General features: G+C 33.6%; 1 protein-coding gene across 1 annotated transcript in view; it reads left to right on the plus strand.

The window, feature by feature from the left end:
- LOC117980609 (protein eyes shut homolog) overlaps positions 1-27,096 on the plus strand; it is a 304,210-nt gene that overhangs the window by 204,882 nt on the left and 72,232 nt on the right. The gene's annotated exons all lie outside the window — the stretch shown is intronic.

Here is a 27,096-nt window from a genome sequence, read left to right on the forward strand (position 1 = left end):
TTAATCTCAAACATTCTCTTAATCACACATTACAGCACTGAAAAGAGATGACCATGAAAATATAATCTTGTTGAGGCATTCTGTTTTTTTTTTTAATCATGTACCCTGGTGAGTCCCACAAAATGTTAAGACCCGGAATGAATAGAGTCCATCAGGTCAGGTTCCAATGCCTCCAATTGCAGTTGAAGTGACTGACATTCTAGAAGAGCTAGTGATTGTCATAAAATTGATCCTTCCTTGCCCTTTAAAATACCGTCTTCACTTGGACTCCAGGACACTACATATTGGCTTCCATGTCTTTGCTATCTTCATTTCCTTTGGATTCTTGTCTAGTTTTATATATTTAAAAACAATCCATAACCTGAAAAGGCTCAATAGACTTTTCCCATGGACTCCATAGTTTTGTATCTAACTGCCCACTTGATGTGTTTCCTTAATGGTACCTATTATATATTGATGTATCTTAAATTCAACACTGTAACTTAATTTCACAAAACAAACACGTGATATCCACGCCCTCCCATTCCTCCCTGAATTATCAGTCTATCTTCTCAGTTGGCCAAGGTTAAAAAACAAACAAAAACCTTGCAGTCTTTTTTTTTCTTGACTTCTCCTTTCTCTTACACTCTTACTTAATCTCTTAGAAAAGTTTGTTGCTCTTACCTACAAAATACATTTAAAATCTGACCACTTCTCACCCATTTCATTGCTGCCATGTCAGTGGCAGCTTCTGCCTTTTACCTCCAACAGCAGGGAGAACAATTCTGCTCAAATGTGGGTCAGACCATGTCAATTTGCTAAATCCCCTTCTGTGTAGAAGCTTTTATATCACTAAGAAGAGGAGCCTTCAAAATGTCCTGGACCTAAATTGTCTGACCTCCTTTCCTTTTGCACCTGGTCTCCCACGTCTGTACTCCTCTCATTCTTTCACAGTCATCTTGGTCTCCTTCTTGTTCTGCACAGTTAGGCATTTCCTTACCACATTATTTAAAAATGAACCTATACCCATACCTGAGCAACCCCACCCTCTTTTGTTTCATTTTTTTCATAATACTCGTCTGCATCTAAATTATTATAAATTATAATGGTTATTACATAATCATAGGTTTTGTGTGTATGTATGTACCTATGTATGTACTTATTTTTCTGTGTTCTCCCACCAGAATTTAAGTTCCAGGAGGTGATATATGGTTATCTGTTTTGTTCATTATTTTATCTCCAGTCCCTAGGAAAGCATCTGACACAATAATTTTATGTTTCATATAAATAATTAACTTCCAAAAACCCTATTTATAAAACAGCTATTGCAATCCTGTCTTATGAAAAGATTAATCTTTACCCTTACTCTGAAAATACAGCAACAATCCTCTAATGTTCTATCTACAAATATGAGTAATATTTATCTTACTTTTATGGATCATAAGATTTTAATTAACTGGGTTTAGAGAATGCCATTATTATTGGATATTTTCTTGGTTTCCAGAAGGAATCTAGTGAGGAATTGCTTTTGGTATTCTAAATTATTTTTAAAATGTACAATAACAACCTCCCACCAGAGATAGTTGCTCAACATTGTCAATACAAGCCTTGTGAAAGATTTATATTTGATCTTCAAAAATTCAGAAATGTTCAAAGAATGATGAATTGCATTTAATTTTGTTATTTATTCATGAGTTTAATGTTAAAATAAACATGATAACTAAAATTACTAGCTCACATTTTAAAACTTAGTTTGATTTTATTCTTCATTTTCATTATGAAAATTACGGAAATTTAGAGATAATGTGACACAGATATTACCTAATAAAATTGATTTTAGAACAGCCAGTGATCATGAATATAATTTGAGCAATTTTTTCCAACACATAATATTTCCACCTAATAATGTTACTGTCATATATAATGAACAAATATTTATGATAAATAATGTAGTGTTTTCAACATATTTAAAGAAGGAAAGCTCCCCAGAAGAGAGAATAGTAAATTACAAATAATATATTATTTATTTTATTGTCATAAATATCATATACATATTAGTTGACTTCCTGGGATCTGGTAGTATCCACCAAAGGAAAAAAGCTGAATAGAAGAAAACTATCTTCAGAACAGAATAAGGAGGAATACCAGCAATTAAAGTGAAAGTGAAGTATGTGACAAAGAGACACTGACACAAAGGGCATTGAGAAGTAACAACCCAAGATACAGGATGGTGATATTAAGGAGTAAAGGAAAAGGTGTTTCTCAAAAGGAGGTTATGACCCACACTTTAAATGCTGCTTTGCTGACAGGTCAATTAACAAAAATGGTGAAAGAGTTCACAACGGATTCTGAAGTAAGATGGTTGTTAGTGATCTTGTCCACAATCTGGAGTGGTGGTAGAAAAGGCAAATTGAAAGTAGTAGTGTAGAAGATTCTTAAGTGCCCACTTGGTGCTCTGCCTGACTGTGGCAGTACTTGTATCTAAAGTGTAAGACAAAGTTCCCTCTTCTTTTTCCTCTCTTTCCTCAAGAAGGATTTTTTTCCCCCATGGCCACCAAGGTTGGTAATGTGCTGCATCTCACCTGAGGACAGCAAGTCTCAGAGGCTCACCCAAGGCCCTCCACATAGTACCTGGGTGTTACTGCTGGTTTTTCAGGACACAAGGGCTCTTCAGTTAGCAGGTATTGAATGCTGCCAGGACTGGATCCTTTCCTGCAAGTCAGCAGATTCCTTTCTGGCCCAGGATGTGCCTAGAAATGCCATCTGGCAGCTAGGGCCTGGAACAGGGGCCTCATGACTCTGACCAGTGTCCTATCCTGTGGCTGATCAAGATCAAAGATGCAAGATAAAGTCCTCCCCACTGTTTTCTCTCCTCTGCTCAAGCAGAAGGAAAGGGTTAGGGTTAGCCTGGGTCTAGGGGAGGGGTAATGCCAGCATTCCCTTAGCTGCCCCAGCTGGTGTCTTTGTATGTCACATTCCCTACAAGTCAACTGTATCAGCTTAGTTCAGTGCTAGGACTTGCCTGTGAGTTGCAGTCCCTATGGCCTAGAAACTTATGCCTTATGCCTTTCAAGTTTACTCAGAGACCGGCATTTTGGACCCCAGTGTGAGGTTTGTGGGCACTCAAGTCAGGACTGCTGGGATTAGTGGTTCACCTCTGGCTAGGGTTGTTTAAATGCTCCATTTGTGGGCGGGTGTCAGATGAGTTCGGTCTGGTTTTTCTTTCTGCTCTAACAGAACAGCACTGAGTTCAGTGCCTCTTTCAGTGATATGAAGTTAAAACAGGATACTATGAGTGCTCACCTGATTTTGGTTATTGTGACGTGTTTTTCCTTTGTAGATAGTTGTTAACTTTGTGTCCCTGAAGGGGGGGATGATTGATGGAGACTTCTATTCTGCCATCTTGCTCTACCTCTCAACCCCTGGTTCAGACACAAGAGTTTATCATTTGTAGCGGTGTCAATTTGAGCAAATTACTCATCTTTCCTATGCTTCACTTATCTGTAACGGGAATAATAATGCTACTATCTGATAGGTTATTATGAGGATTAAAACAGCTATCCATGTAAAGGTATTGAAACACTGCTTGGCGTAGTAAACTAAAAGTATTACTAAAAGTATTATTACAAAACATTGACTATTATTGTCATTACAATAATTAAAAGTATCTCTTCTCTGTCTATCAAGTGTTATTTTCTTCATTTATTTTCCAAGACATTTTCATTAGCCTGAAATTATTTGTGTATCTGTTTTTGGAAACTCATCATAAATAAGAAAAAAAAATCATTCTCAATGTTTCTCCATAGATAATACATTTTATTCTCTTTTGCTTGTTTTATTGTATAGTCAAGTCCCAATATCACTTTGTTTATAGTGTGTAATCTGGAGGGTTGGTGTTACCAACATAAATTAGCAAATTGGGTTTGGAACCAATGAAGTAAGGATATTAGAGTGTGCTTGGTACTACTGTATACGGACAATGAAGCCACTATGGTAGGGCTCAGATATTAGTATTTAGCTTTCTCTTTAGCTATAAGGCTGTAAGAAATGAAGCTGTTAGTATTTAGCTTCATTTCTTTGCCTGCTGGAAAATGAATTGAATAACTCTGCCTCACTGTTTTGTTTTGTTTTGGTTTCAATTTTTTATATCCAAGTGGAAGAATCCCAGAGGCTGGAAGAGTAAGCTGCTTTATAATACGTTTGAGGATTAGTGATTATTAAAGGGAGATTCCACATAGTATATTTCTAGTTGTACACCATGCACTGGCCCCTGGTAATTTCTCTTCCAGTTAATTGTTGCTACAAGTGTTGTGCCAGAACATTTTTTTTTTTTTTTTGAGATGATTTTGCTCTTGTTGCCCAGGCAGTAGTGTAATGGTGCATCTCCACTCACCACAACCCCTGCCTCCTGGGTTCAAGCAATTCTTCTGCCTCAGCCTCCCGAGTAGCTGGGATTTCAGGCATGTGCCACCATGCCCGGCTAATTTTGTATTTTTAGTAGAGACAGTGTTTCTCCATGTTTGTCAGGCTGGTCTCGAACTCCAGACCTCAGGTGATCTGCCCGCCTCGGCCTCCCAAAGTGCTAGGATTATAGGCATGAGCCACCACGCCCAGCTCAGAATATCTTTTATTTATAGGCCACAATTTCATATTGGTGCCTCATGTGGGGGATTTATTAGCAATGAAGCACAGTGCTTCAAGATGCATTTGACAGTTTTTGGTATCTTTACTGCAATTTGATCCAACTTACATTATATTTAACAAAAATTCCTCAGTGATTTTCAGTTCCCAATATGATGTAAGATTATCTATATTTTATATTATTTTATTGAAGACCTGAGGGCATGGGTGGAGTTTAAGGGAAGGAGAATTTTATGTGTCGAAGTGGTCAGTCCATTGTCTTGTCTGTTAATGGCTTGAGAAGAAGGAGAATCAAAAAACAGCATAGATTTGGCATACAATTCCAGCTTGGATAGTTACTTAACCTCAATATTGCTAAAAAAAAAATGAGTTTAATGACAGTGACTATTTCATAGAAAAATATGTGATATTTAAATGAGTTATACGTAAAAATGAATAGCAATGATTGGCACATAATTAGCACAATACAAGTGTTTGATGTAATTATTATGAAATTTAATGACTACTTGGCCTTTTATCATTTCAATGTATTTATTTAACCATTCTATGTATACATTCACTTTTTAATATTGCCTTTATTAAAAAATACTGTCATATAAATCTAGATCTTTGAGTATATATTTGTATTTTAGAATAAATTTTCAGACATAGAATAACTGGGTCAATGTTCAAAATAATGAACATAAGCATACTAAGAAATTCCCTCTGAGAATTGATGAGCAAGTTTGTAATTCCATTATTGCTGTATAAAAGAGGCCATTGTACATCACTCTCACCAGCAGTAGTTGATATCATTCCAAAAATTAAAAAATATTTGCTAAGTTGAACATCAAATTTCACTTATTATGTATAACGTGTTAATATTTTAAATTTACATTTTATTACTAATAAAATGAAATTTTCTTGACTTGTACTTTCATACCATAGAATGTATCATGTATACTTTTGTAATTATATATCATGTTCTTGATATCACTTATATGTGGAAACATCCTAAATATATAATTTTGAATCTCCTGCTTTCTCTCCTTAGTATGTCATGAATTATATCCTGAATATAATAAATCATATATTGCATTTTATACTATTTTGATTATTTCAAATCTGTATGAATTTCTTTTGCAATTTTTATTACACATGGTTAATACTGAATGATATTAATTCAGTTAATACTGAATGATATAATTCAGCATTCAGCGGGGTACTTCTACACCATAATGGTGCCCCTTTTACTGTTGCATGTCTGCAATTGATGAGAGCATATTTTATGTTGACTCAAATATGCTGCCTATCTTCGAAGTAATTCTTATTCTACCCCTGTAATGAAAAAAAAATTCTATTTTTTATGTACATTATATTTATTTTTAAAATATATGTTTATAATTACATTAATAGGCTATTGAAAACACAATTTAAAGGGAAATATTTTATAGTATTAACCAAAAATACATGTTAACTATGAAACAAATCTAACATGAGATAGTCAATGCATATCTGTATTTTGAAAAATTTAAACGTGTAAATGTATTGAGGGAAATAGCATATTCATGCACAAGGAGACTTCATCATCTCCTTGAGATAATTCATCATCTCAATTAATTTTAAACTTCATCTATAATTTTAATTAATATTCCAAAAGAATTTTCCAAGAAATGTGCTAAAATGATTACAAAATTTGAATGGAAGGCCAAAGAATAACTATGATGCTCCTGAAGAAAAAGTGAAGTGAAATGCCCTGGCAGATATCAAGACTGCTTATGAAGGTGGAACTAGAGTAAGGGTTACCCTACACCATTTAAAGAAAAAGCTTCAGGGGGCTAAACTTTACAAATTTTATTTAAGGTTATAATAGAGAAGATTATGGCTTCACTATGGGAAATATTTCCTTAAAAACATACAGAGATACAACACACACATTCAAAAATTAAACCTAAAAGAAAATATTTATGTATTTAACTACATTAATATTAAGAACTTCTAATAATTAAAAATCCATAAAGTTTACATCAAGCCACAACATTTCCATATATGTAAACAAAAGATTCATTTTTAGGTGTTACATATTTAGTCATGTAAATTCCTAAATTAAGGTTTATAACTTATTAACGGCTGTTGAAACTCCTAAAACAAAATTTTTACATTACAATATGTATTGTAAATTTCTTGCCTATGATTAAAAAGGAAAATAGTGTAGAAGGATATATAGTAAAAGAAAAGTCTCACAACCCTATGATTTATTCATCATATTATCTCTGTTCTTCCTAATTAACTTTTATAAAATCAGCTTTGATAGACAAAAAGAACAGGGCAATTTAAAAAGTGGAGATGATTCAGCAGGCAACTTTATTTAGGAAAACATGCTCCAAAGAATATAGGATCAGAAAATTAATCTGCTTAGGTCTAGCAGACATTTTACCACATTGCCTCTTATCCAAAGTGGTACAATCTCATTCATTCAGTGATTTTTTAGACATTAAATATAATAATAAAATATATTTATTTATGTATATCCATACATCAGAGCCACTAAATGCAAGGTTACCCCTGTATTTTATTTAGTAGCCAACAACAGATGGAGAGCAATTTGTTTCAGCACAGGAAATGAAAAGTTAATAATAATAAAACAGAATTTTGGCTATGTGTAGTGGCTTATGCCTTAAGTAATCTCATCACTTTAGGAGGCCAAGGTAGGATCCCTTGAAGCCGTAAGTTTGAAACCAGCCTAAGCAACGTAGCAAGAACCCACCTCTACAAAATACAAAAATAAAAATTAGCTGGGTGAGGTGGCATACACCTCTAGTCTTAGATACTTTTGAGGATGAGGCTGTGGGATCACTTAGCCCAGGAGTTTGAGGCTGCAGTGGGCTATGATTGTGCCACTACACTCTAGCTTATGGGACAGAGTGAGACTCTCTTTCTAAAACTTAAAATGGAATTCTTCTGTTTGACTTATTAAGAAGTCTTTGTTCTGTAGTCTTCAGTTTGGTTACATGCACTTGAGTTTGGTGGATAAATACAGCTGAAAAACACCTAACATTTCTGCCATCACTTCTAGAGAGAAAATTCGTCATCATAAAGCCATAAAGTGCTGTAATACCTGCTGAGATGACCAGTTAAATCCAGGAAGAGACTTTGGCAAAGATGAAAATGCTTTAAAAGACTGGTCCCTCACCATGAACTATAAACACTTGTCCATCAAAGCCAAAATTTTAAGAGTAATAAAAGGATTCTTAGCCTCTGCTCGCTGTTTAAATTTCTTATGGAAGGACAACCTCATAAGAAGAAATCAAATCCAACCAAGTTTAACATAAATGCTTTAGACATTGTTTTCACCTCTAAAACACATAGATATTATTGAAGTTAATCTTGTTTTATAAAGCAAGATAGCCTCCCCAACAATTATGAAAAGCAAAAACAATTAAATTACCTACTCAGCCTCTTTGCAATCTGAGTCTATTGATTTTTTAGCTTTCCTCAATATATGAGTAATTTAATGGCACCATTTTAATATGCTCTAAAATCATAAAGAAAACAAGTGTATATGGAAGCCACAGTCTTGAACCAGAAAACACATTTCAAAATTTTACTTGTTTTGCACGTTTACTAAATCTATTTAAAATTGACTATATTAATTCTCTTCATGATCATGGAGAACACATCTAGAGATAGATTAGTTTGTAATTCAAGTATTTTAATGTACCCTTTACAGTCATTATCCATATACAAAAATAATATTTTCCTTCCCTGTTGAAAGAATAACTAACCACAATATTCAACATTACCTTTGTAATCAAATATACATTTATACAGCTAAAGGCTTTTCAGCTGACCAAGATAGTTAGTCAAAGGAGCGCTTTGGTACTGAATTGCACATATAATTACATTAGCCATTCAATTTTTATTCATTATCAATGTCTGCAATAACACCCTTAGACACAGAGACACCAAACAAGAAAAACAATCTCTAGCTTCATTTATTATTTGCCTTCCTGGAGTAAATTTCATTTGGGCAGAAAATATAGAGTAATAGTTCATATGCACTTGAGGTTGGAATGCAGAGAAAATCTCCCTGCTTTTTATTAATAATAGCTTCTAGGTTTGAGGGTTATTGAAGGCATACTATTTCTTCCATCTTCAGACAGAGGTGAGAGATCCATTAACCTGTACATGCCTCAGTTAATGTAACACACATCATCTGGATACCAGAATATTTAAATATTTCTGAGGTAGCAGCAAAATACCAAAGCATTTATAAACTTAGGATACCTACTCTCAAAACCTCACTTCTTAAAAATATAATTGTGTACTGATTGGTAAAATGAGTTAGATTTGATGTAATATAAAACAGATGCCTTTCATTAAACATGGAAAATCTGTAATATATTTTCAAGCACAAGAGGATGAATGCATTTATTTAATACTGTGTATTAAAAATAGGTTTCAATGGCCATGAAAGGAAGAGAGAAAGGAAGTAACAAAGGAAGCATTATTTCCGAAGCCACAAAGTGAAGGACATAGGATAAATATCCATTTTCCATAAAGTATTTTTGTGGAGAGTAAGACTAAAGAAAATAGTAAGACTAAAGAAAATAATAAGGTAATTCACAGACCATCAGAAAAATCTTAAGAGCAAGGTTATATGAGGAAAAGAAAGAAAATAATAGAAATAAAATTGCTAGGGAACATAATGAAAGGGAGGTTATGGATTGTTAATCTTCTGGCAACTTAGTAAGAAGGACAGTGCACCCTACCAAGAAAGAAGCAAGTAAAACTTCCAATGTATAGAAAAATGTTGGCAGTCTTTGGCTGAGTTAATGAAGAAGGAGGCTGCCAGGACACAAATTTCACGTTAAATTCATTACACCTTAGAAACCTGGAAGGAAGGTGTTCCCAAGAAAGCTGGGATTAAAGTTAGACTTTGAAATAGGGGGCTAAAGGCAAGACACATAGGAACCTAAAAGAGAAATTGACAACTGAAAGGAATTGAAAAGTCAATGGATGGGATTTATTTATTCAACAGATATAATTAAATAAACACTCTCAGGGATAAAGTAAACCCTAGAGAATGTCGCTTATAGTGGGGCAATTAGAAGGCTAGACAGAGAGATAAAATATCTTAAGTAAATTTCTCAGGAAAATATTATGAAAGAATAGAAGCGGGCTCCCTGAAGATAATGGTAGGTTTGGGAGGAGAGGGTAACCTAATTATGCGGCCTTGCTGGAGTTGGGCCTAGGGTGAATGTAAAAGTGAGTTAGCTAGGTGACTGTGAGGACGGAGGGAAGTATATTTCAATGGGCATAGCAAAAGCCAGAGGTTTATAATGTGTGGTCCTGTATCAGCAGCATCAGAATCACCTGGGAACATGGCAATAAAAATTCTCAATTTATGATACCTAATGTAGACCCACTGAATCAGAAGTTTTGGAAGCTAGGTCCCGGGATCTGTTCTAAAAAGCTGTCCCTGTGATTCTGACATTGGCTAACATTTCACTCCCAGTGACACAAGCAAACAGCTAAAAACACTGAAGAACATCTGCCTGTCACACACATTACATTTTAACAAATTGCCTGCCTTTTAATTTTATGCATGGTTTAATTACATGTATTTTTAAATTGAATAATTTAACATTTTGAATACAAAATTCTCACAAAGCAAAATCCCACATACATGTGACATAGATCAAGAAATAAAATGTTGCCAGCGTTCTCAGATCTTTACTCCTCCCCCTTCTCAGTAAATATGCCCCAACGATAAAAACCAATCTGAATTTTTAAATTTTAGTTTTGTTTTCCCTCATTTAATTTTTATGTGGGTGAGGATTATGCAGTATATTCTCTATTCTCTTTATCCTTTTTCTATTTATAGGATGTTTGTGTGATCATGTTGTGTTTAGTTTTAGCAATTATTTCTATCGTCATGTGCTTTTTGACTGAATGAACATATCAAAATTATATATCTGTTATAATGATGATGGACAGAATTTAGGTAATTTTAAGTTTGGAGTTATTATGAATGATGCTACCATAAGCTTTCTTGCACTTGTCTGTTGTTCCTTTGTAGGATGTACACATAAACATATATATATACATATGTGTGTATATATGTATATATATATGTCTCTCTATATAGAGAGAGGCTTTTTGGTCCTGATTTATGTATTTGTTAAATGTTATTAAATGATAACACATTGTTTCCAAAGTGATTGTTCCAACTTACCCTCCTGTTAGATGTGTAGGATATTTCCTGTTGCTTCATATGAACACATTACTCTGTGGGTCACAGATGTTTATTTCAGCCACTCTGGCAATTAGGTAGCAGCAGTTTTTTGTTTAATTTTATGTTTATTAATGATATAAAAGCTTTGCATGTTTATTGGGCATTTGCATTTTTTCTATGTGAAGTGTATTTTTCTTATTAAATTTCTTTTCCTATTGAGTATAAATGTAACTTATTATATTCACAGATTTTCTAAAATTTTCAGTATTAAAGTGGATCCAATTTGGTTCTGTTTATTGCTACATGTCAATACTAATAAAATGTAATTGCTCATATTTCTTTTAAGATTCTTCCAACTTTAGTCAGTCATGGGACTAGAATTAAATATGGTACATTATAAGGTATTTGTATCAAGTTACAATAACTTCTTGAGATTAGATTGGAAGCTTTATTTATTTTCCATGCTCTAAAAATGTGCTACTCAGTATAGAACCACAAGCCATGTGGCTATTGAGCACTTGAAATTTAGTTATTTCAAAGTTAAATATGCTATAAGCATAAAATACAGACATACATTGTTTTCTTGTGCCTTGCTGTAATGGGCTTCACAGATACTTCAGTTTCTACAAATTGAAAGTTTGTGGCAATCCTGAGTCAAGAAGATCTATCAGCACCAGTTTTTCTAACACCATGTGCTCACTTTGTGTCTCTGTCACCTTTTGGTAATTCTCACAATATTTCAAACTTTTTTATTGTTATATCTACATGGGGCTCTGTGATCATTGATCTTTGATGTTACTATTGTAATTGCTTTGGAACACCACCAACTGCATCGATATAATACGGAAAACTTAGTAGATAAATGTCGTGTGGTTCTGATTGCTTCCAACTGACCGTTCTGCTTTCTCTCCCCCCTCTTCTCATGTCTCCACAGTCCCTGAAACACAACAATATTGAAATTAGACCAATGAATAGCCCTACAATGACCTCTAAGTGTTTCAGTGAAAGGAAAAGTCACACATCTCTCAATTTAAATGAGACAATGTATGTTTGTAGAAAGAAGCTTAATGAGGAAATCATGTGGAAAGCTCAGATAGCCCAGAAGCTAGGCCTTGTGCTCCTAACAGTTAGCCAAGTTGTGAATGCAAAGGAACAATTCTTGAAGGCAATTAAGAGTGCTACTATAGTAAATACATGAAAGTTAAGAAACCTAAAGAGCCTTATTGTTGATATGAAGAAAATGTTAGTGGTTTGAATAGAAGACCAAACCAGCCACAACATTTCCTCAAGCCAAAACCTAATCCATAGCAAGACTCTAGCTCTCTTCAATCTATAAAGGCTGAGAGAGATGAGGAAGGTATAGAAGAAAAGTTTGAAGCTAGCAGAGATAGACTCATGAAATTTATGGAAAAAAGCTACTTCCATAACATAATAGTGCAATGTGAAGCAGGAATTCCTGATCTAGCTCAGATTATTGATGAAGGTTGTTATACTAAACAACATATTTTCAATGTGAAAAAAAACAGCCTAGTATCAGAAGATAGTGCCACCTAGGACTTTCACAGCTAGAGAGGAAAAGTCAGTGCTGACTTTAAACCTTCAAAGAACAGAGTGCTTCTCTTGCTAGGGGTTAATGCAGCCGGTGAATTTTAGTTGGAGCCAATGCTTATCTTCCATTCCAAAAATCCTAGGTTCCTTAAGAAAGATGCTAAATTTACTCTGCCTGCCCTCTAGAAATGGATGAACAAAGTCTGAATGACCACACACCTGTTTACAGCATAGTTTAGTGAATATTTTAAGCCCACCATTGTGACCTGCTGCTCAGGAAAAAAAAAATATTCCTTTCAAGATGTTACTGCTCAGTGACAATGCAACGGATCACCCAAGAGATCTGATGGAGTTATACAAGGAGATAAATATTGTTTTCATGACTGCTAACATGGCATCCCTTTTGTAGCCCACCAATAAAAGAATATTTTTACTTTCAAGTCTTTTTATTTAAGAAATGCTTTTTGTAAGGCTATAGCTTCCATAGACAGTGATTCCTCTGATGGATCTAAGCAAAGTCAATTGAAAGCTTTCTGGAAAGAATTCACCATTCTAGATGCCATTAAGAATATTTGTGATTCATTAGAGGAGATCAAAATGTCAACAATAACAGGAATTTGGAGGTAGTAATTCCAACCTTCATGGGTGACTTTGAGTGGTTTAAAACATCAGTAGAAGAAGCAACTGCAAATGTAGTGGAAATAGCAAGAACACTAGAATGAAAAGTGGAGCCTAAAGAGGTGAATGAATTGCTGCCATTTCGTGATACAACTTTAATGGATGAAGATTGTTTCTTACGAATGAGCAAAGAAAGTGGTTTCTTCAAATATAATCTACTCCTGGTGAGGCTGCTGTGAACATTGTTGAAGTTACAACAAAAGATTTAGAATATTACATTAATCTGGTTGGTAAAACCAAGTGCAGGGTTTGCGAGGACCAACTTTAATTCTGAAAAAAGTTCTATTGTGGGCAAAATGCTCTCAAATGGCATTGCATGCTACAGAGAAATATTTCATGAAATGAAAGCTTGTTGTCTTATTTTAAGAAATTATCACAGCTTCTCCAATCTTTAGCAACCACCACCCTGATCCATCAGTGACCATGAACATTGAGGAAAGAACTTCCATCAGCAAAAATATTAGGATTTGCTGAAAGCATGGATGATTGTTAGCATTTTCTGGCAATAGAGTATTTGCAAATTAAGGCATGTACATTGTTTTCCTCAGATATGAAGTTATTGCACACTTAATAGATTATAATATAGTGTAAACATAACTTTCATATGCATTGGGAAGCCAAAACATTTGTGTGACTTGCTTCAGATTGATATTGACTTTATTGTAGTGATCTGGAAACCTACCTGCAATAGCTCCAGGATATGCCTGTACGCACTTTACCACTTTGGTTTTCAAAAACTTAGTATAAACAAAATTTAAAATATAATGTTAATAATGTTTTATATTGATAATGTGTTATGATAATTTTATTTTGGATATATTGAGGTACATTAAATATTATTAAAATGAATATTACTTGCTTTATTTTTTAAAATGTGATGACTAGAAAATTTAAAATCGCATGTGAACTATTCTGTTTCTCTTGAATGGAGCTGTTCTAGAACATAATGAACAAAATTGTACAGATTACACAGGTTTTAAAGAATCAAAATTTAGGCTCAATGTGTTTTTGGAGGTTAATTCTCTGATTTTTTTTGATAAATTATATTTTGTTATTGGTATTTTCAACCACTATAAATTTATTTGTGTGAATTTTTGTACATGTTTAGATTGCCATTTTACTAGAACAGAATTGTTAATCATTCTCTTATATTTTCAGTCTTTTAAAACACATATAATCAAATTATAAAATTTCTATTTTAATATTCTTAATGAGGTGTAGATATGTTCTCTCACTTTTTAAATAAGAACTACTAAAGGACTGATTGCTTTATTTGTTTTTTGAAGCCTCATGTTTGGGTTTATACATCCGTAAGTTATACATTTATATTTTATTCACCTTCCAATAGCTCTGCTCCTGAAAAAAAATGACTGCCTTATTTTTCAACTTTTCTTTTGAATATTAACTCTTCATATGTCTGCTTTATTTTCTCTTTTTTCTCGTTCTCCCAGAGAAATGACTAAATCTGCATGGTATTAGGGGTTGAGGTGATTTCAGCCAGAGATTAGGCAAGCCCCTGATCAAAGCTTTAAAGCTTTGATGAAACATGAAAATAAAATTAGATGTAGAGAGGCTTCACTGTCCAACCACAATTGGAGGTTTGCTAATTGTGGCTTGAGACCATACTTTTAGTATTCATGACAGATTTTTTCTCTTTATTTCTTCTAAAAAAAATGGGATACATGTGCAGAACGTGAAGGTTTGTTACACAGGTATACGTTTGTCATGATGGTTTGCTGCACCTATTGACCCATCCTCTACGTTCCCTCCCCTCACCCACCAACCCCCAACAGGTCCTGTTGTGTATTGTTCCCCTCTCTGTTTCCATGCGTTCTCAATGTTCAACTCCCACTTATAAGTGAAAACATGTGGTGTTTGGTTTCCTGTTCCTGTGTTAGTTTGCTAAGGATGATGGCTTTCAGCTTCATCTATGTCCCTGCAAAGGACAAAGGACATGATCTCATTCCTTTTTATGGCTGCATAGTATTTCATGGTGTTTATGTACCACATTTTCTTTATCCAGCCTATCATTGATGGGCATTTGGTTTGGTTTCATGTCTTTGCTATTGTAAATAGTGCTGAAATAAACATATGTGTGCATGTGTCCTTATAGCAGAATAATAGGAATGCTTTTACAGTGTTATTGGAAATGTAAATTAGTTCAACCATTATGGAAGACAGTATGGCGATTCCTCAAGGATCTAGAACCAGAAATACCATTTGACAGGTCTTCTCTGTATTACTTTTTGTTTACATCATTTTGATTGTGTTGCTCAAAATTACTTTTCTAACTGGAAATGTAGTTTTTCTACTAGGAATACTTGAATTTATTAAATAGGAACTTAGGCTGGTATGTACAACGTAGTCCCATGTAGCCTAACCTAAAATTGCACAACAGGATATGTAACATATGCATATTTTTCCAACAATTATACCTCACAGTCTGTTTTGAATTCTACCACACCCTTCTCATATCATAATTCAGTGCTCTGGGAGCCCTTTTTATTTCAGTCTCCTGCTTCTTCAAAGTAAGAGATGTGAATGGATTTATTTTAGGGGCCATATCTATTTGCTCCCCATGTGCTTTTTGTTGTTGGTATTCTATGCATGATTTACATGTTTTTAGGTACTTTCTTAAATCCAGTATTGCATTTTGGGTTTCTGGCAGCCATTCCTCGAAGTTTCTGATGAATAATGTAGAGATGGAATGTTTCTAGACTATCCCCCTTGTGCCTCAGTCACCTTGCTTCTAATAGGCATAACGACAATATCTACTTTATAAAAGTTGCTGCATTATTACATATAAAGGGCTTAGAGCACTGTGTGGTTTATTAAAGACATAGATGAAAAGCAATATAACAATCATTCTTATGCATTTATGTATAATCTTTCCTCTCATACTACAAGAGCAGAGTTGAATAATCCAAGAGACCTGATGGCCCACAAAGCCCAAAATAATTACTATCTGCTTCTTTAGAGAAAAAAAATTGCAGATCCATACAATGGAGGAATATATTGGGTTTTAATCTCCTTGCAATAGGTTGTGTGCTCAATCCTGGTAATTTAAGTGGAAGAGCTGAGTGGTGAGAGTCACACATTAGAAACTTAGCAAAGTCAGTACTTTTAACTGCTAAACTTTCATATCCTGCATGGCCAAAACTGAATTAATAACAAGATAATAACTTTACTTAAATGGTATTTGTTAAGGTATGTTTACAATGAATAACTTAAAATATTTTTTTGTTTATCTGAAATGCTAAACTAGCAACTTTTTACATAATTACTTTTACCATGGATGAATAACTGAGTATTTTCATTAAATGTTCTTTCTTATTTTGGAGCAATTCTTTGTCTTGGCAAACTCTTAAAAATGTAATCAAACATGGGTAAACAAGTTAGCTGTCTTTCTTCAATTTTCTTGTATTTACTTCTTCTGTCACTTTTCAAGTTCTTGAACAGAGCCCCTAGCAACCATTTCTTTCTCTCCCCATAGAAATGAAAGGCAAATTATCATGCTACTTGGTGATGCCTTTGTGTTGCCTATCCTAAGAGTATAATAGCTTCATTCTTACAGGAAAGTAGACTAAAACGAACTTGAGTGAATAAAATACTCAACTAACTGCAGTGCGTTATTTTACACAGAATTGCTTCGGAAATTTTTGACACTTCATCAGAGGATTGACCAAAAGAATTTACTGAAATTGTAATAAAACATAATGGTCTAAAATAATCTTTTATTCATTGTGATTTTTTTATGGATATATGCACATTGTTAGGATAGCAGAGCTAGTTTGTTTTATAGAAGCCCCATTATGATTTCTACTAAAATAAAAATTACTTAGATAATTTTAATAGGATTGCTGCTTAAATATTTTACTTCAAATTATTTGGGTTATGTCTGTATGTTTGTACATGTGTGTGTATGAGAGAGAGAGACAGAGAGAGACTTTTTTGAGATAAAAATGATAATAACTTACACCTGGAGAATTGTTTCTTTATCATGGACATCTTTTAATAAATGGCTCCTTATTTATGCCACACTTACTATTACTATGAAAAATGTACTGTACTCTTATAGCAAACCCACACTATGTATTTTTTGTATTTAGATAAACTTTTAAGCATTCTACTCCAAGAATATAACCCTGTCTCACTTTTCAAATTTGTTCCTTCTAGGATTCCAAATTCTGTTGGTTTTTCATTCCCTCAAACAACAAAGTCTATTGAGCCTTTACCATACTTTCATTATTTCCTCCTTGTGGTGCCTTTCTCTTCTTGTGCAATTAAATTATATGGTCTGTCATTACTACCACTTTTTCACATTCTCAATTTCTTGTTCCTCTCTCCTCGCGTTGTAACCCCCTGCAAAATTACAAACCTGTTAAATTTATCTCTACTTATTAATTTGTTTGCAGTAAAATATACATGGAACCATGCTACCTGGTCTCATATATTCACTAATTTCAAGGAGTTCGTAGACACTGCCCATAAATTTTGATAGGTTTTTCTAATGTGTACATTTTTTTCTCTCAATATGCTAGGCAACCATTTATTACGTCTCTTCCTTACTCAAACTTCCACCCCTTTCATTAGACTTCATTTTTGTCTTTGCTTCATATTTTAGTAAACAGCAGAAACAACCAGAAAAAGAGATCTCCAGGCTCTGCCTGGATGCCACCAGTTAACTTGATTATTTGCCCATCTATTTTTGTCTTTTCTCCTGTTATATTGATGTCTCTTACCTGATAATCCCTTTACCGGTGGGTGGGATTCCATGTGTCACTCTACCTTACTTATAGACATTAATCTAGAATCTGTCCCCTTTATTGCATTCATTATCAATTTTCTTTCTCTAGTTAATCATCCCATCTGTTCACAAATATGACCTGACAACCTCTAAGACCTCCTTAGTTGCTACTTCATACCACTGTACTTCATACAACTCAGAAGAGATATTTGGATCAATGCTTCACAAATTTTTATTTACATATGAATCATGTGGGACTCTTGGTTAAATCGGATTCTCCTTCAGTTGGTCTGGAGTGCATTTCTAATGAGATACCAGGTGAAATCTTGATTCTACTGGTTCAGGGACCATCCTTTGAATTGCCAGGAATTATATACTACCTCTTTCCATTTTTATTCTTCTCATTTCCTCTTGAACCTATGCAACTAATGTTTATCCCCACTATACCATAGAAACAGTTCTACTAATGTTTATTAAATCGCCATTGCTAAATTTAATCTTTAATTAATTCAGTCTAATTCTTCGTCTTTTATAAACCATTTGCAGTATTTGACAAATTTTGTATTTTTAAAACATCACACTCTTGTTTCTCCTACATTCCCCCTTCCTTGGTTGTTCTTTCTTAATAACTTTTCAGGTACCTTCACATCTTTATATTTTCTATACATTGAAGTGCACATTCTATACATTGATAGCACAACTCTGCTATAGTAACATTAAATATCAGTGTTGTCATCTCTCTCTCCATTTTTTCCCTAAAGGATCATACCTGTTCTCTTGGCTTTAAATACTATCCTCATACAGGCAAATCTCAAATATTTATCTTCACTTATGACCTCACCTCAGAAACTGCAGATCACTCTAATTAACTGCCTATAAACCAACCTCACTTGGATGTGTAATAAATATCTTGAAATTAACATATCTAAAAGTGATTCTGATTTCTTCCCTTAAATTCTTTTTCCCTATCTTAGAAAAGATTAATCCTTTCTTTCTGGTTACTTACATAAAAAAAAAAAAAAGATTAAATCTTCCTTTTCCTTTTCCTTCACTTTAAATCCATCAACAAATGTAGATGACTGTACTTTCAAAATATATTTAGAGCATGATTTTTTTCTCACTGTCTTCTTCACTAGCATCCTAATCCAGTCTCTATAATTCCATTACTGCAATACTGCAGTAGTCTAAAATCTTGTCTCTCTGCTTTCCTTCTTGGACATCTACAGGCTACTTGTGAAGAAATATTTTGAAAATGTGAAATCATGCCACTATTTAGAACAAAATGCTCCGTAATCTTTCCATAGAATCTAAAAGCAGTAAATGCCAGAATTCCTGAAATAGTTTATTACATCCTCCTCTGAGCTCATCTCCATACCCATACAATTGTTGACTCAGTCTCTTAGCTTTCATTCTGTTTCTTGAATACCTAAGCATGCTCTCAACTCAAAGTCTTTGCATTTGTTGTTTTCTCTGTTGATATGCTCTTTATTTATTCATTTACTTGTTTTTTCACCAAATATTTATTGAGAATCTATTGTGGGGTAGCAGCATTCTATTTGCTTGTAATAAATCAGCCAATAAAACAAACAGAATTACCTGCCCAAGTAGAGCTTATATTTAAATGAAGGAAACATATTATATACACAAATCCTTATATAATATATTATTTTAGAACATTATCTGAACTGAAAAGTGTAAATACAACAAGATGAGGGAAGTTGGTGTTCACATTATTCCTTTTTTTTTTTTTAAGACAAAGTCTCCCTCTGTCGCCCAGACTGGAGTGCAGTGGCGCAATCTCCGCTCACTGCAAGCTCTGCCTCCTGGGTTCGAGCAATTCTCCTGCCTCAGCCTTCCGAGTAGCTGGGGTTACAGGTGCCTGCCACCATGTCTGGCTAATTTTTGTATTTTAGTAGAGACGGGTTTCACCATCTTGGCCAGGCTGGTCTCGAACTCCTGACCTCATGATCGGTGCGCCTCAGCCTCCCAAAGTGCTGGGATTATAGGTGTGAGCCACAGCACCTGGCCCACTTTGCTCTTAAACAACCTATCCACAGGACTCATTCCATTATTTCTATAAATCTTAGATATTCCTTGCATCTTTGAGGCTGCACAATGTGCCCCCTCTCTTAAGAACTCTTCTTAGAAATCCTTTTACTGATTTATTTTTCTTAACATCATTTATTACTAGTAAACATACTGTATAATTAATTGATTGTATGTATTTTAAATGTGTTCTATTTCCTTGTAAATTCATGACTTCATGAGGTTAAAATCTATTTTGTACATTGCTATAATCCAAGTATATAGAATATTTCTTGACATATAATCAGTGTCAATAGACACATTATTCTAAATTAATTAAAGTATTACTTTAATTGCTTCATAGCTGCGATGAAGAATATTTTACATAAGAAAAAGTCTGATATCTTAATTTGGGGGTCTAAGCATATATGATCATTTTCTTTTCATCAAACATTCCATAAAAATAAACAAATACGGTGTTTCTGAAGCATAACATGGAGACCATTATCAGACTTTTTATTCAGGAATTCTGGGGAAATTGAGAAGTGATTGGATCAGGTAAATTAAAAAGCCAAGGCACAGAAAATCACATCTTAAAATGTGCACAACAAAATGCTTTCACCTCAGAAAAAGCAGTTGTCCCCATTTTGAAATCTTGGGGTCAAGCTTATGAGAATGGATCACTGCAAGAGCTCTTAGATATGGCACTAAAAGCACAACTCATAAAAGAAAAACTAAATAGATAAATCAGTGTTCATAAAAATAAACTATTTTTTTTCCAGAAATACCATGTTAAGAAGATTAAAAGACAAATGATAGGCTTGCAAACCACATATATGACAAAGGACACACATATAGATGACAGAAAGGCATCTCAAAACTCAATACCATGAAAATCCAAAAATCTCGATAAATAATAGACAAAAAATACAAGGAGAAAATTCACTGAAGAAGCTATAAGGATGGCAAATAAGTACATGAAAAGATGTTCAATGTCACTGACCATGAGATAAATGCAAATTAAGGCCACAATAATATGTTGCTACATACCTATTAAAATAGCTAAAATAAAAAAATGATAACACAAAATGCTGGTGCATATGAGGGGTAACTAAATCTCTTATACATTGCTGTGGAAAATGTAAACTAGTACAGCCACTTTGGAAAACAATTTGACAGTTTCTTTAAAAACTATACATGCCTTAACCATATGACCCAGCAAATCCTAGTAGGATAAAAATTTACTTTCACACTGAAGCCTATATATTATTTGTGGTAGCTTTATTTGTGTCTTAGTCAGTTTAGGCTACTATAACAAATTAACACAGATTAAGTGGCTTAAACATTTATTTATCACAGTCCTGAAGGCTGGGCAATAGAGATCAAGGTCGCAGAAGATCTGTTGCCTGGTGAGGCACACTTCATGGTTTGTCAATGGCTGTCTTTTTGTTGTATCCTTCACATGGTAAAGAGCTGAGAGAGGGAGAGCAAGCTATCTGATTATTATAAGGGTACTAATCTTATACACGAGAGCTCCACTGTCATAATCTAATTACATCCCAAAATTCCCACCCCAAATCTATTGTATTGAGGATTAGGTTTCAACATAATATGTGGGGGACACAAATTTTCAGTCCCTAGCAATTTGTAATAGTGAAAAACTGGAAACAATAAAAGTGTCCTTCAATAAGTGAATGGTTAAACAAACTGTGGTACATTCATACCAGATACTACTATTTACCAATTAACCGAAAAAAAAAAAGACCTATTGGTACACATAAGAGCTTTAATGTATCTCAAGGGCATTATAACAAGAGGGACAAAAAAGACAATTCCAAAAAGTTACATATTGTATGGTTTCATTTAAAGAACATTATCAAAATAGTTCAACTATAGAGATGGAGAAAATCGATGGTTGTCAGTGATCAGGAAATGGTAGAGGGCAGAGAAGTGGGTAAGATTATAACGGGATAGCATGAGAGAGATCTTTGTAATCATGGAATGGTTCACATTTTTATAGTGGTGATTACCTCAATCTACACATGTGATGAAATGACATAGAACTATACCCAAATATTATGCTAATGCCAATTTTCTAGTTTGATATAGTGTTATAGTTACATAAGATGTAAACATACTCAGGATTTCCTGGTATTAACTTTGTAATTTTCTATGAATCTATTACTATTTCAAAATGAAATGTGAAAAATCACACATTTCACTGTTTACTATGTTACCCAATGGATTACTTTGGAAACTGCCATGACAAATATACACACAGGATATATTTATACATTGGGAGAATTTTGTTTGTTTCTGGAAGAAGCCAAATAAAATGCATTTGTTTTTGTATATTTTTATATTCAACATATGATGTTGAACAACATTTTATCTGAGAGTAGAAATATTGGTCTAGTACTAACAATCAAATGGCATTTGAGTCTTCTATTTTTTGTACAGAATTAATCTGGACATGTATTGCTGTGAAAAGAGCATGGAATTATTATGGGATTAGGTGGTATGCGGTTTTTAAAATTATCAATCTTCCATTAATTAACCAGATGTGTGACATGTGGCAAATTGCTTAACATCTAGAAAAATTAGTTTCTTTTAAATAAAATAAAATGAAAATATACAACTCATTTATTTTACTTAACATAATATCCACCATTTCCATCCTTCTCACAAATAGCAGAATTTAATTATTTTATATGTCTGAATAGTATACTATTGTGTATATAGTTAACATTTTCTTCATCCATTCTTCCATTGTGGAACACTTAGGTTGATTCCATTTGTTGGCTATTATAAATCATGATGCAATAAACAGGGGGTAAAAATATCCCTTTGGTATACTGACTTCAATTCCTTTTGGAGATATACATCATGTTAACTGAAATAGGCCAGACACAGAAACACAAAAACTGCAAAAACTTCATGATCTCACTCATAAGTGAAATCTAAAAAAAAAAAAAAAAAAAAAAAAGCTGGTATCATAGAAGTAGGACAGTGGTTACTAGAGACTGGAGAGGGGAGGGAAGAGGGAAAATGGGTAGAGGTTGGTCAACAGGTACAAAGTACAATGAGATAAGAAGAAGAAGTTTTGCTGTTTGATTGCACAGAGTGACTATGCTTAAGTAAGGTGCTATATATTACAAAAGGGCTAGAAGAGATGGTTTTGAATGTTCTTGCCACGAATAAATGATAAAGGCATGAGGTGATAGATATACTAACTATCCCGATTGGATCATTATACCACATGGATATGTTTCAAAATGTCAAATTATACTCAATAAATATGTACCATTACAATGTGTCAACTAAAATAAAACTGGGTAAGAATAGACCTCTATAAATTTCAGGTTTTGTTTTAAGAATTTTATCAAATCTTTATGGATGTAAGCACTATGGAAATGCCAAGAATTACATACTTATAAGGTAGGATCATTCAAACAATGTTTTACTATAATTTCAAGTAATATTTATGTCTAATTAAGTACCACTAAATATCTAATCAAATATCATCAATATTTGATTATTTAAAAGGAAAACATTATGTTAATGTATCATAACATGGAGAAATACATATTTACTCTTTGTATGATCAAAATAAAAGCTTATATATTAATAAATATCCACAAATTAAAGGTTGAGTTGTTTTCAAATAATAATGTCAATGGTGTGGTCACTGAACATTTTATACTGCCTTTATGACTGTCTGTTTTAGAAACTGACACAATCCAAAATCCAAATGAATTAATATTATATAATCTAAGCAGTGTTTTCTGGCTAGTAAGTTGTCACTAAGTAACTTAATATTTTGTAGATAAGTATTTCTTGGTGCTCCTCTTCACATAGTAATAAATGAGTTGGATATAAGAAATTTTTCAATAAATATGTTGTTTACTAAAAACTCTTACACTATATAGTGATTTGGATGAAAATGGTTATAAACTTGAAGTACAAATACCTTAATTTTCAAAGTCCACATATATCATTTTTAGCTAGGAGTCAGATATCTCCCTTTTCAGTTTTTTCTAACATGTATCAATTGTCCAAAGCCTTACTCAAGGTAAGAGGAGTAAAAGAGTAAAATTTGTTTTCAAAATCTAGAAGTTCACAGAGATGGCAAGGCCTGTCAGCCTACTACTGCAGTTACGTTTTAATGTCACTATGGTGTGCCTAATGACAGCACATTGAACAGATTGACAAGTATTTGTTAACTGTGAAGTGAAACACCTGCTGATCCAAGTTCTATACAAGCTGCAGTGGGTACCCCAGGCTTGGACCTTAATAATACTAGTTTGTTAACTCTATTTGCATAATCTTAGTAGGGTGGGGACTAAGGGGAGGCAAGTGACTTGCCTAGGAAATCAAGTTTAAAGAGGCATTTGCTTTCACATCCCTTCAAGTGCCAAACCTCACTGTACAACTCTGCTGTTGATAGGGTATCGACAAATAGGCATGGCAAGAAAATTAGTCTTAATAAATCTAAAGGAATACAAATCATATCATATATGTTCCTCAACCCTCACAAAACTAATTAGAAATTAACAACAGATGTTGTTTCTAGAAATCTTCACATATCTGGAAATTATTATAAACAACATATTTCTGAAATAACCTGAGAGTAAAGAAGAAAAAAATAACATGGAACCATATGAAAAATTATGAAATGCAGCTAAGACAGTGCTTAGCTAAAACAGTGCTTATACTGTGCTTAAGTACTTATAACAGTGCTTATAGTTCCAAGTTTCTACACCAGAAAAAGAACTCTCAAATCAATATTTTAAGCTTCAGCCTTAAATAAATGGAAAAAAACCACATTAAGTGCAAAGCATACAAACAAAAGAGGACAGTAAGATTTGCACAGAAATCATTAAAACTTCTTAGAGAAAATCAATGAAACAAAAAAATTGATTTTTGAGGAAAACAAGATGGACAAATCTTTAGTCGGAATGAACAAGGAAAAAATACAAGGAAAGACACAAGTAAATAAAATAAGCATTGGAAGTGAGGACTCATTAATGACCACTCAAAATTTAAAAGATTATAAGGAGGTATTATGAACAACATTAGGCCAACAAATGTGACGACTTAGAGGAAATGAATAAATTCTTAAATATATGTAAATTACTAACAGTGACTCAAGAAGAAATGGAAAATTCATATAGACCTGCCAGATATTTAAGAGATTAGTACCAATCCTCGATAACTGGCACTAATCTCTTAAAAGAAGAGAAAAGGAAAAAAGAGAAGAGAAAGGAACACTTTTGAAGTCATGCTATCAGGCCAGTATTACCCTCATACCAAAACCAAAGACAAAGCTGCCACAAGAAAACTAAAGACCAATATCGCTTATTAATAAAGATAGAAAATCTCCACCAAAATATAAGCAAATTGAGTCCAATCACATATAAACATATTTTTTTCTATCCTGATAAAGTACGATTTTTTCCCCAGGATTCAAGATAAGTTTGATATCTGAAAGTCAATTAATGTAATATACCATATTAATATAATAAAGGACAAAGCCTACATAATCATCTCAATAGTTGCAGGAAAAACATATCACAAAATCTAACACCTATTCATTATAAAAACTCTCAACAAATTAGAAATAGAAACACAATCCCTCAGCCTGATAAAAAGCATCTATGACAAATGTCCAGGGAACACCACACTAAAGGTGTCAGGCTGACAGCTTTTCTTGGAAGAATTGGGAACAAGACTATGATATCTACTTTCACCATTTCTATTTAACACTGGAACATAGGAAGTTCCAGGCTATTTGTTAGACATACACACACACACACACACACACACACACACACACGGACATATTAGTTGAAAGGAAAGCAGTAAAACTGTCTTTATTCACAAATGACATGATCTAATATGTAGAAAATCCTAAGTAATCCCCCCAAAGGACTACTAGCACTAGTAAATGGATTTATACCGTTTTCAGACTACAAGCTAATATACACAAGTAATTTGCCTTTCTGTATATTAAAAACAATACTTCAAGGCCGGGCATAGTGGCTCACGCCTGTAATCCCAGCACTTTGGGAGGCCAAGGCGGGCAGATCATGAGGTCAGGAGTTCGAGAGCAGCCTGGCCAACATAATGAAACCCCATCTCTACTAAAAATACAAAAATTATCTGGGCATGGTGATGCATGCCTGTAGTCCCAGCTACTTGGGAGGCTGAGGCAGGAGAATCACTTGAAGGCAGGAAGCAGAGGTTGTGATGAGCTGAGATCATGCCACTGCACTCCAGCCTGGGCAACACAGCGAGACTATGACTGAAAAAAATAAATGAATAAAAATAAAATTCAAAAATAAAATTAAGAAAGCAATTCTAGTTACATGACCTTCAAAATGCCTAGATATGAATTTAACAAATAAATGCAAGACTTTAACATAAAGCTATGCAACAATGCTGAGAGAAATGCAAGAATAGCCAAAGAAATGGAGATACATTGCATATTCATCGATTGGAATTCAATCTTGTTGGGATGGAAATTTTTCCCAATTTTATCTATTGATTTAATAAAATTCCTATAATATTCCAGCAGGCTTCTGTGTAGAAATTGAAAAGCTCATAGAAAAATTTATAGGAAACTATAAAAAGAATCCATAGCATAGCCAAAATTATTTTTGGAAAAAAAGAAGGAAAGGTTGAATGACTACCCAATTTCAAAACCTACTATATAGCTGTATGCATTATGTATTTATCTGGTCAATGGGTTATTGCACATAAAAAGGCATATAAGTCAGGAAAAAAATAGATATGCCAGAAATCAACTTTCTTGCATATCTATGTGCAACTTTATTGCACATAAAAAGGCATATAATAGGTCAGTTTTAACAGTTTTTAAACAAACAAACAAAGAAATGAGGGAAGGACAGTCTTAAAAGAAAAAAGTGTCATAACAATTGTACGTGTATACGTGAAACATATAAGCTAAATCATTATCCCACACCATATAAAAAATAAACTCAAATGGATTAGGAATCTAAACATAGGAGCTAAAATTATAAAATATATTAAAATGTCTTCATGACCTTGGGTTAGGCAAAATATTATTAGACACCAATTATATGATACCAAAATATATGATATAAAAATGACAAAATGGACTCAATTAAAGGAAAAGTAGAAAAATTGGATTTCATGAAATGAAAACTTTTGCTATCCAAATGTCAACAAGTGAGAAAATGGAAAGCCAAATCACATATATCATAAAGGACTTTTATTC

This window comes from Pan paniscus, chromosome 5 (genome assembly GCF_029289425.2).
Source record: "Pan paniscus chromosome 5, NHGRI_mPanPan1-v2.0_pri, whole genome shotgun sequence".
NCBI lineage: Eukaryota > Metazoa > Chordata > Mammalia > Primates > Hominidae > Pan > Pan paniscus.